The sequence below is a fragment of the Balaenoptera borealis genome, assembly GCF_965194805.1.
Source record: "Balaenoptera borealis genome assembly, chromosome: 11".
Classification (NCBI taxonomy): domain Eukaryota; kingdom Metazoa; phylum Chordata; class Mammalia; order Artiodactyla; family Balaenopteridae; genus Balaenoptera; species Balaenoptera borealis.
Window position 1 is genome coordinate 89,104,600 of NC_138868.1, and position 11,237 is coordinate 89,115,836.

Here is an 11,237-nt window from a genome sequence, read left to right on the forward strand (position 1 = left end):
AGATTATATTCAATAGAAGTGTTTTGAATATTTTGGGTTATTGGTCCTAATGATGAATAAAACTGATATTTGAATTTTCTAGTTTTTAAGAAAATAATTAAAACCTTAAAGATTTTAAGCTATAAACAGTGATTCACCATGTAGTCTTAATCTATTACCTCATCCTTTGCCTTTACTTTTTGTTTGAAAAACTATTCCAACCTCTCTCCCAATATAGTTCACAGAGATGTTGTGAGAAATCATATGATTTTCTGGAAATTGCTTTCAATTACTATAAAGTTGCAGAGAAAGATTATGTGTAAAGCAAAATTACATAAGCATTTGTGTGAGGGAATAAATAAGGAAGAGTATTTCAGTTCAAGAATTAATGCTTTGACTCAAGTTATGAATAAAAGGTATCATAGTTACTGGAAATTTTTTTTAAAAACCTTCAAGATTTTATAAAGAGACCACTTCACTTGACTAATTTTTGCATTTCTTCCAAAGTCAGGATATCTTTAAAAGTCAGATTGCTCCTGAATCCGGCAACATATGAAAAGGATTATACACTCTGATCAAGTACCATTCAATCCAGGAATGCAAAGATGGTTTAATATTCTAAAATCAATTAATATACCATATTAATAGAATAAAGGATAAAAACCCACAATCATCTCAATAAAGGCAGAAAAAGCATATAACAAAACTTAGTTCATAATAAAAATTCTCAATAAACTTGAAAGAGAATTTCCTCAATGTGATAAACAGCATCTATGAAAAGCAAACGCTAATATCATACTTTAATGGTAAAAACAAAAAAAAGCAAGAATTTCAGCTCTTGCAACTTCTGTTCAGCATCATGCTGGAGGTTCTAGCCAGTATAATCACAAGAAAAAGAAAGAAAAGTCATCCAGATTAGAAAGGAAAAAGTAAAACTGTCTTTATTTGTGGACAACATGATTTTAAATGTAGAAGATCCTAAGGAATATACACATATGTGTGCACACAAACCCCTATTAAAATTAATAAACAAGTTCAGCGAGGTCACAGAAGATTAATACACAAAAATAAATTGTATTTTTATATACAAGAATGAACAATCTGAAAATAAAAATAAGAAAACAATTCCATTCACAATAGTATTTAAAAGAATGAACGCTTATGAATAAATTTAGCAAAAGAAGTGCAAGTCTTGAACACTGAATATTTCAAAACATTGCTGAGGAAAATTAAATATGATCTAAATAAATGGAGAGACATTTCACATTCACAGTTTGGAAGACCCAATATTGTTACGACAGCAGTTCTTCCCGAATTGATCTATAGATTCAACCCAATCTCCATCAAAATTCCAGCAGGCTATTTTGCAGAAGTTGACAAACTGTACCTGAACGGTATATGGAAATCCAAAAGACACAGAATAGCCAAAATTTTTTGAAAAAGAACAAAGTTGGGTAACTTTCATTTCCTAATCTTGAAACTTAATATAAGCTGCAGTAATCAGAACAGTTTGGTACTGACACAAGGATAAACATATAGATCAATGGAGCAGATTTGAAAGTCCAGAACTAAACCCCTATATTTATGACCAATTAACTTTTGACAAAGGCAAATTGATAGAAAAGGAGGGTTTTCAACAAATGGTGCTGGTACAACCGAATATCCACATGCAAAACAAAAACAAACAAAAACAGATGAACTAGATCCTTTCTTCACACTATATATAGAATTAATTCAAACTCAATCAGAGACATTAATGTAAGAGCTGAAGTTATACAACTTGTAGAATACAACAGGAGAAAATGTCAAGACCTTTGGTTAGGCAAAGATTTTTTTAGACACAACCCAAGAAGCATGATCCATAAATGAAAAAATTTAATAAATTGGACTTAATCAAAACTCAAAATTTGGGAGTTAAACTGGATGAATGGTACAGGGACCTCTTGATAATATCTTTGTAACTTTCTGAGAATATTATTTCCAATTTTAAAATTTAAAAAATACTTTTTTACTCAAAAGATGTCACTAAGAAAGTAAAAAGACAAGCCACAGAGAAAATATTTGTAAATCACATGTATGGCAAAAAACTTGTATCCAGAAAATACAAAGGACTCTTCAACTCAATAAGAAGACAATCCAATTTTTAAATGGGCACAAGATTTGAATAGACAGTTTTCCAAAGAAGATGTACAAATGGCTAATAAGCACATGAAATGATGCTTAACATCATTAGTTATTAAGGAAATGCAAATTAAGACCACAATAAGATACCACTTCACATCCACCAGGATGGCTATGATCAAAAAGAAAGACAAGGAGGGGGCAAATTAGGGGTATGGGATTAAGAGATACAAAGTACTATATATAAAATAGATAAGAAACAAGGATATATTATATAGCACAAGGAAGTATAGCCATTATCTTGTAATAACTTTTAATAGAGTATAATCTGTAAAAATACTGAATTACTATGCTGTACACCTGAAATTAATATAATATTTAAATCAGGTATACTTCAATTTAAAAAAAAAACATAACAAGTGTTGACAAAAATGTGAAGCAACAGGAATTCTCAAACTTTGCTGGCAGGAATGTGAAGTAGTACAGTCACTTTGGAAAATAATTTTGCAGTTTCTTAAAAGGTTAAATATAATTTTTTCATATGACCCAGCAATTCCATTCCTACATGCCTACTAAAGAGAAATAAAACTTATGTTCACACAAAGATTCATACATTAATGTTCATAGCAACATTATTCATAATAGTCAAAAAGTGGAAAGAGCCCAAATGTCCATCAACTGGTGAAGAGATAAACAAAATTTGGTATAGCCATAATGGAATATCAATACTAATAAAAAAGTAAAATACAGATAAATACTACAATATGAATGAACTTTAAAAACATTATGTTAAATGAAAGAAGCCAAACACAAAAGATTGTATATTATATGATATTCTATTTATATGAAATGTCCAGAAAAGACAAATCTATAATGACAGAAAAATAGATTCATGTTTGCCTAGAGTTGTGGGTGGGAATGGGGATTAACTGTAAACAAATATGAAAAATCATATTAGGGAGAAGAAAATGTTCTACAACTGGATGTGGTAGTGGTTGCACAACTTGGTAAACTTTCTAAAAATCCTTAATTGTATACTTAAAGTTGGTGAATTTATGGTATGTAAATTATACCTCAATAAAGTTACTTTAAAAAAGTCAATTTGATTGAATTTTTACATTAACTTTTATTGTTTTTTCCTCACTATAAAATTGACATGTTTGTTACAGAAATTTTAGAAAATACAACATAACAGAAAGAAGAAAATTCAAAGCACCCATCCTTCCATCTTCAGACAACCATTTTTCACATTTTGACATAGGTCCTTAGTTTTCCTTTCTATAAAAATGTGAGCTGAAAAACTAAAAAACTCCCTACCCCTTGACCTAGACAGAATCTGGTATACCTTTACAATAATCTTTCAAAGCTGCAGTTGAAATCTTGGAATACAAAGGGGTAGCCTGAGCTGAGTCTTGACATAAGGAATGGTTCTACATAAGGAAAGAGGGGGTTCTGAGAGGGAGAGTACAATGAAGGTTCTAACTTGAGTTCTCTGCCCCCCCCCCTCACCAAAAACAGAGTCTACTACAAGGACTTGTGTGCAAGTAATTTGAGAGGTGATCCCAGGGAGCAAGAATGAGAAAGCTAGGATGGTGAGAATGGAAGGTGCAAAAGCTAGTATAAGGTGTGCTATCAAGGTTCTCACTGTGGGCCTAATTTGTCCAGAACCACCTGAGAAGCATATAAAATGCCTCCCAAAATTATCCCCCTGGAGGAAGGGAGGCAGGGGCATTTACCCACTAGCTCCAGACACCCATTAATTGAAGGTTGCCCCTGGGGATGTTAGCCCCACATTTCTGAGCACTGTTTGGCCAGGCAGATTTCCCTGTGGCAGAAAGTGAAAAGACACACAGCACACTCAAGGCAGTACTGTTAGTATGAGCTACCATGGAACTGTCCACTGCAGTTACTATGGAAATCAATAGTGGGCTAAAGCAATGTGACATAGGGCACCAGACTGGATCAAGTACCACAGCAAGAAGGTTGAGCTCAAGTAGAAAGAAATCACCAAAAGTCTTTTTAAGAACAGAGAAGCAGGGGCTTCCCTGGTGGCGCAGTGGTTGAGAATCTGCCTGCTGATGCAGGGGATGCGGGTTCGAGCCCTGGTCTGGGAGGATCCCACATGCCGCGGAGCAACTGGGCCCGTGAGCCACAGCTACTGAGCCTGCGCGTCTGGAGCCAGTGCTCCGCAACAAGAGAGGTCGCGATAGTGAGAGGCCCGTGCACCGCGATGAAGAGTGGCCCCCGCTTGCCGCAACTGGAGAAAGCCCTCGCACAGAAACGAAGACCCAACACAGCCAAAAATAAATAAAATTAATTAATTAATTAAAAAAAAAAACAGAGAAGCAGAATTCCCTTGATCATTGAATCTAAGATGTCATTGATTATAAAATGCACCATTATTTCATGTACCACTAAGAAAGAAAAGACACTGCCAACTAAACTATGACATGCCTTCAATTGTCAGGTGTATTCTTATTTCAGATATATTAAAATGTAAAAAGTTGCATGTCTTAGAATTGATGAAATACAGATACAATTTAAAACTATTTGCGTCACTCTAATGTAAATGCCCCATCTCCATAAACATTTAATAAAGTCTGCTAAACACATAACACTATGTGCAACACATTTTTTGTGGAAATTGGGTAGAATAGCTGAATTTCACATTGAATCAGTATGAACAGGGAAAGAGTGACATGCTTTGGATATCAAGATAATCACTGTTGGAGAAAGCAGGTGCTGAGAACCAAAGGTGGCCCTTAGTCTCAGGAATCTGAAGGAACTTTGAGAACAAACATTGGACTTTCTTCAATTCATAGAATGGGAACTTGGGCCAACCCTAACAAGACCTTAATAGACAGGGAGAGAACTTTAAAAAAAATACAAATATAGGATCATATCAAACAGACTATTTTGTGTTCTTTTCCTCTTAATTACATAGTTTGATCACTTTTTAAATTGGCTGAAATTGGAAATCAGTCTTTGCCACAGGCCTGGGTCTGGGAACAGAAAAAAGGAAATTATTAGCAAGGAATGCATTGTTTTAGGCAAGTTTGCCCTCCTAAGGAGAATGGAAGGGGCCTGTTGGGTGGAATATCCCATTAACGCTGGAATTACCTAATTCCAAGTTGACTGGTGAAAGGCTACATTGCTGGAGGAGGTTGTAACTAACAATTCAGTGTTACCCCTTGGTTTGCTAACATAGGGCCTTAACACAAGTGACTCCATTTGTGGTCTATTTCTTTTTAACAATTCCCCTTTTTGATCAGACTCTCAGCTTAACTGAAAGATGTGATCAATATTTAAGGCATTAGTGCCACTCTCACCACTCTGTAGTTCTTGCAGATTTTGTTGATCCTCTGTATGGTTTACACAGGTCATGGCTTCAGGTTCATAATCTTTAAGTGGTCATTCTCTTTGGTCCTTTTCTGATGTTCTGGTCTTAGGGAGATCATTCGCTCGGTGGTTAGTCGCTGCAAACTTGCATTGAAAGCTTTTGAGAGAATACAATGCACAAGGGAGATTATTATGATTATAATAAATGGGATAATTCCTAATGTTTGGAGTACAATTTGGAACCATGGTCCCCAAGACCCAAGCCAATGAAAATAAAATAAGTCAAAGAAAGACCTCACTGAAGGAGTCACCATTTTAAGCCAAGTAGGTTGTTCAGTGATCTTATGTACTGAGTTTCAGCTTCCCCAGAATTGTTAATCCAGGTGCAGCAAGTGGTGTTGGCTACAGCACAGACATTTCCCTACTAAGCCAAAAGATAATCAAGGTCTATCCCATTGTCAAGAAGAACTTTCAGAAAGAGAAATTAAGGAAAAAATCCTATTTACCATCACATCAAAAAGAATAAAATACCTAGGAATAAATCTACCTAAGGAGGTAAAAGACCTGTACTTGGAAAACTATAAGACACAGATGAAAGAAATTGAAGATGACACAAATAAATGGAAATATACAGCATGTTCAAGGATTGGAAGAATGAATATTGTTAAAATGACCGTACTGTCCAAGTCAATTTATAGACTCAGTACAATCCCTATCAAAATACCAAGGGCATTTTTTACAGAACTAGAACAAATAATTTAAAAATTTGTACAGAAATACAAAAGAACCTGAATAGCCAAAACAATCTTGAGAAAGAACAGAACTGGAGGAATCAAGCTCCCTGACTTCAGACTATACTACAAAACTACTGTAATCAAAACAGTATGGTACTGGCACAAACACAGACACATAGATCAATGGAACAGAATAGAGAGTCTAGAAATAAAACCACAAACTTACGGTCAATTAATCTATGACAAAGGAGGTAAGAATATACAAGGCAGAAAAGACAGTATCTTCAATAAGTGGTGCTTGGAAAACTGGACGCCTATATGTAAAAGAATGAAATTAGAACATTCTCTAACACGATATACAAAAATAAACTCAAAATGGATTAAATGGAGGCAGAGTCAAGATGTCAGTGTGGGAAGATGCTGAGTTAGCGTCTCCCCACAACTAGCGCTCCTGTCGGCCACTGGTGGAAGACCCTGATGCCCAAGGAGACGGGAGGAACCCCCAAGTGGGGGGACTGAAGGGTGAGGAGAAGTGAAGGCGCCCCTGAGGCCAGGGAGATCAGGAGAGGCAGGTGGGAGGGGTCCCCCGGGAGGAGTGGGAGAGAAGCGGAGGGCGATCACCCAGCCCACTCAGGCCCAAGGAGCCTGCCAAGCTCAAAGGCCGGTCCCCTGGCCTCCAAAGCCCCCTCCAGGCTGCATGGGTCCTTGGGGACATAGGTGGAGGTCAGGGAGATCAGGAGAGGCAGGTGGGAGGAGCCATCAAGGAGGAGCGTGAGAGGAGTGGAGGGTGTTTTCCCTGCTCACTTGGGCCCAGGGAGCTTACTGAGCTCCCAGGTGGGTCCCCTGCCCTCCAAGGTCCCCCCCACCCCCCAGCCACATTGGTCCTGGGGGCATAGGAAGGAGGCCAAGGGGAGAATAGGAGAGGCAGGTGGGAGAGACCCTCCAAGACTGGAGGAGCAGGAGAGGAGAGGAGGGCATTTGCCCCACCAACTCGAGCCCAGGAATCCTGCTGGGCTCCCAGGTGAGGTCCCCCATTCTCTGAGACCAGGGGTGGGGGGAACGCCTGGGCCCCTTCTGTTCTATTAAGCCTAAGTCCCACCCCCACAGCCTTTTCCAGCCGTGTGGGTCCTAAGAATAGGTGCCACCCACCACCCAAACCTCACCCTTGCTTAGGCCCTGCCCTTCACAGCCAAGCCCTTTCCCCCCCCACTTTTTTTTTCCCTCCTCCTTTTTTATTACTGTTGTAATACGGTTGTACCTTCTAGTTGTTGATTCATCTATATTTTTATTTTTATATTCTTTCTAATGTATCTGTTAGTTTCCTAGTCTAATTTTATTTTTTACTTTGTTATTGTTCTCTCTTTTTTTTCTTTTTGCCACCCTATGCAGCTTGCAGGATCTTGGTTCACGAGCCAGGGGTCAAGCTGAAGCTCCTGTAGTGGCACCTCCAAGTCCAAACCACTGGACTAACAGAGAAACTCAGACCTCAGGGACTATTCATCAGAGTGAGGTTTCACGGAGGCCCTCATCTCAGCACCAAGACCCAGCTCTACCCAATAGCCTACAAACTCCGGTGCTGGAAGCCTCAGGCCAAACAACCTCAGGCCAAGTAAGGCAGGAACACAATCCCACTCACAATCCCACTTTTTTTTGTTGTTGTTAAAAAAAAAAGGAGAAAAAAAAAGAAAAAAAAAAGAAAAAATAAATAAATAAATAAAAAAATAAAAAAAAAAAAAGGAGAGAGACGGCAAAAAAAATATGTCACAGATGAAGGAGCAAGGTAAAAACCTACAAGACCAAATAAATGAAGTGGAAACAGGCAATCTACCTGAAAAAGAATTCAGAATAATGAAGTAAAAATGATCCGGAATCTCGGAAATAGAAAGGAGGCACAGATTGAGAAAATACAAGAAATGATTAACAAAGATCTAGAAGAACTAAAGAACACACAAACAGAAATAAACAACACAATAACTGAAATGAAAAATACACTAGAAGGAATCAATAACAGAATAACTGAGGCAGAAGAACGAATATGTGAGCTGGAAGACAAAATGGTGGAAATAATTGCTGAGGAGCAGAATAAAGAAAAAAGAATGAGAAGAATTGAAGACAATCTCAGAGACCACAGGGACAACACTAAACACACGAATATTCGAATTATAGGGGTCCCAGAAGAAGAAGAGAAAAAAGAAAGGGTATGAGAAAATATTTGAAGAGATTATAGTTGAAAACTTCCCTGACATGGGGAAGGAAATAGTCACCCAAGTCCAGGAAGCACAGAGAATCCCATACAGTATAAACCCTGTAACATAAACAACCATGAAAGGAGAAATCAACAGTAACACAATAATAGTAGGGGACTTTAACACCCCACTTACACCAATGGACAGATCATCCAAACAGTAAATAAAGAAGGAAACACAAGCTTTAAATGACACCGTAGACCGGATAGATTTAATTGATATTTATAGAACATTCCACTCAAATGTGGCAGAATACACTTTCTTCTCAAGTGCACATGGAACATTCTCCAGGACAGGTCACATCTTGGGTCACAAATGAAGCCTTGGATAATTTAAGAAAATTAAAATCATATCAATGCTATGACACAACGCTATGACCACAACGCTATGACACTGGAAATCAATTACAGGAAAAAAACTGTAAAAAACACAAATACATGGAGGCTAAACAGTGCGCTACTAAATAACCAAGAGATTACTGAAGAAATCAAAGAAGAAATTTAAAAATACATAGAAACAAATGACAATGAAAACACGACAACCCAAAACCTATGGGATGCAGCAAAAGTGGTTCTAAGATCAAAGTTTATAGCAATTCAATCTCACCTCAAGAAACAAGAAAAATCTCAAATAAACAATCTAACCCTACACTTAAAACAACCAGAGGGGCTTCCCTGGTGGCGCAGTGGTTGAGAATCTGCCTGCCAATTCAGGGGACATGGGTTCGAGCCCTGGTCTGGGAAGATCCCACATGCCGTGGAGCAGCTGGGCCCGTGAGCCACAATTACTGAGCCTGCGCGTCTGGAGCCTGTGCTCTGCAACAAGAGAGGCCGCAATAGTGAGAGGCCCGCGCACTGCGATGAGGAGTGGCCCCCACTTGCCACAACTAGAGAAAGCCCTCTCACAGAAACGAAGACCCAGCACAGCCATAAATAAATAAATAAATAAAATTAAAAAAAAAAAAACAACCAGAGAAAGAAGAACAAAGAAAACCCAAAGTCAGTAGAAGGAAAGAAATCATAAAGATCAGAGCAGAAATAAATGAAATAGAAATGAAGAAAACAATAGCAAAGATCAAGAAAACTAAAAGCTGGTTCTTTGAGAAGATAAACAAAATTGATAAACCCTTAGCCAGACTCATCAAGAAAAAAAGGGAGAGGATGCAAATCAATAAAATTAGAAATTAAAAAGGAGAAATCACAACAGACACCACAGAAATACAAAGGATTATAAGAGACTACTACAAACAACTATATGCCAATAAAATGGACAACCACGAAGAAATGGACAAATTCTTGGAAAGGTACAATTTTCCAAGACTGAACCAGGAAGAATCAGAAAATATAAACAGACCTGTCACAAGTAATGAAATTGAAACCATAATTAAAAATCTTTCAACAAACAAAAGTCCAGGACCAGATGGCTTCACAGGTGAATTCTATCAAACATTTAGAGACGAGCTAACACTGATCCTTCTCAAACTCTTCCAAAAAATTGCAGAAGGAGAAACACTCCCAAATTCATTCTACAAAGCTACCATCACCCTGATACCAAAACCAGAAAAAGATATCACAAAAAAAGAAAATTATAGACCAATATCACTGATGAACATAGATGCAAAAATCCTGAGGAAAATACTAGCAAACAGCATCCAACAACACATTAAAAGGATCATACACCATGATCAAGTGGGATTTATCCCAGGGATGCAAGGATTCTTCAGTATACACAAATCAGTCAATATGATACTCCACATCAACAAACTGAAGAATAAAAACCATATGATCATTTCAATAGATGCAGAAAAAGCTTTTGAAAAATTCAACACCCATTTATGATAAAAACTCTCCAGAAAATGGGCATAGAGGGAACCTACCTCAACATAATAAAGGCCATATATGACAAACCCACAGCAAGCGTCATACTCAATGGTGAAAAACTGAAAGCATTTCCACTAAGATCAGGAACAAGACAAGGATGTCCTCTCACCACTCTTATTCAACATGGTTTTGGAAGTCCTAGCCACGGCAATCAGAGAAGAAAAAGAAATAAAAGGAATACGAATTGGAAAAGAAGAAGCAAAACTGTCACTGTTTGCAGATGACAGGATACTATGCATAGAAAGTCCTAAAAATGCCACTAGAAAACTACTAGAACTAACTGGTGAATTTGGTAAGGTTGCAGGATACAAAATTAATGCACAGAAATCTCTGGCATTCCTATACACCAACAACGAAAAATCAGAAAGAGAAATTAATGAAAAACTCCCATTTACGATTGCAACGAAAAGAATTAAATACCTAGGAATAAACCTGCCTAAGGAGGTGAAAGACTTGTGCTCAGAAAACTATAAAACACTGATGAAAGAAATCAAATGACATAAACAGATGGAGAAATATACCATGTTCTTGGATTGGAAGAATCAATATTGTGAAAATGACTATACTACCCAAAGCAATCTACAGATTCAGTGCAATCCCTATCAAACTACCAATGGCATTCTCCACAGAATTAGGACAAAAAAATTTTACAGTTCGTATGGAAACACAAAAGACCCTGAATAGCCAAAGCAATCCTCAGAAAGAAAAACGGAGTTGGAGGAATCAGGCTCCCCAACTTCAAACTATGCCACAAAGCTACAGTAACCAAGACAGTATGATACTGGCACAAAAACAGAAATATAGATCAATGGTACAGGATAGAATACCCAGAGATAAACCCATGCACATATGGTTACCTAATTTAGGACAAAGGAGGCAAGAACGTACAATGGAGAAAAGACAGCCTCTTCAGTAAGTGGTGCTGGGAAAATTGGACG

At 37.6% G+C, this 11,237-nt stretch overlaps 1 protein-coding gene across 1 annotated transcript in view; it reads right to left on the reverse strand.

Moving 5' to 3' along the window:
- The window catches only part of TEX12 (testis expressed 12), a 38,007-nt gene extending 31,300 nt beyond the window's left edge, over positions 1-6,707 (reverse strand). The window contains exon 1 of the mRNA XM_082343611.1: positions 5,430-6,707. The gene's annotated coding sequence lies outside the window, so the exon portion shown is untranslated. The remainder of the gene's footprint in view (positions 1-5,429) is intronic.
- Positions 6,708-11,237: the final 4,530 nt, after the last annotated feature.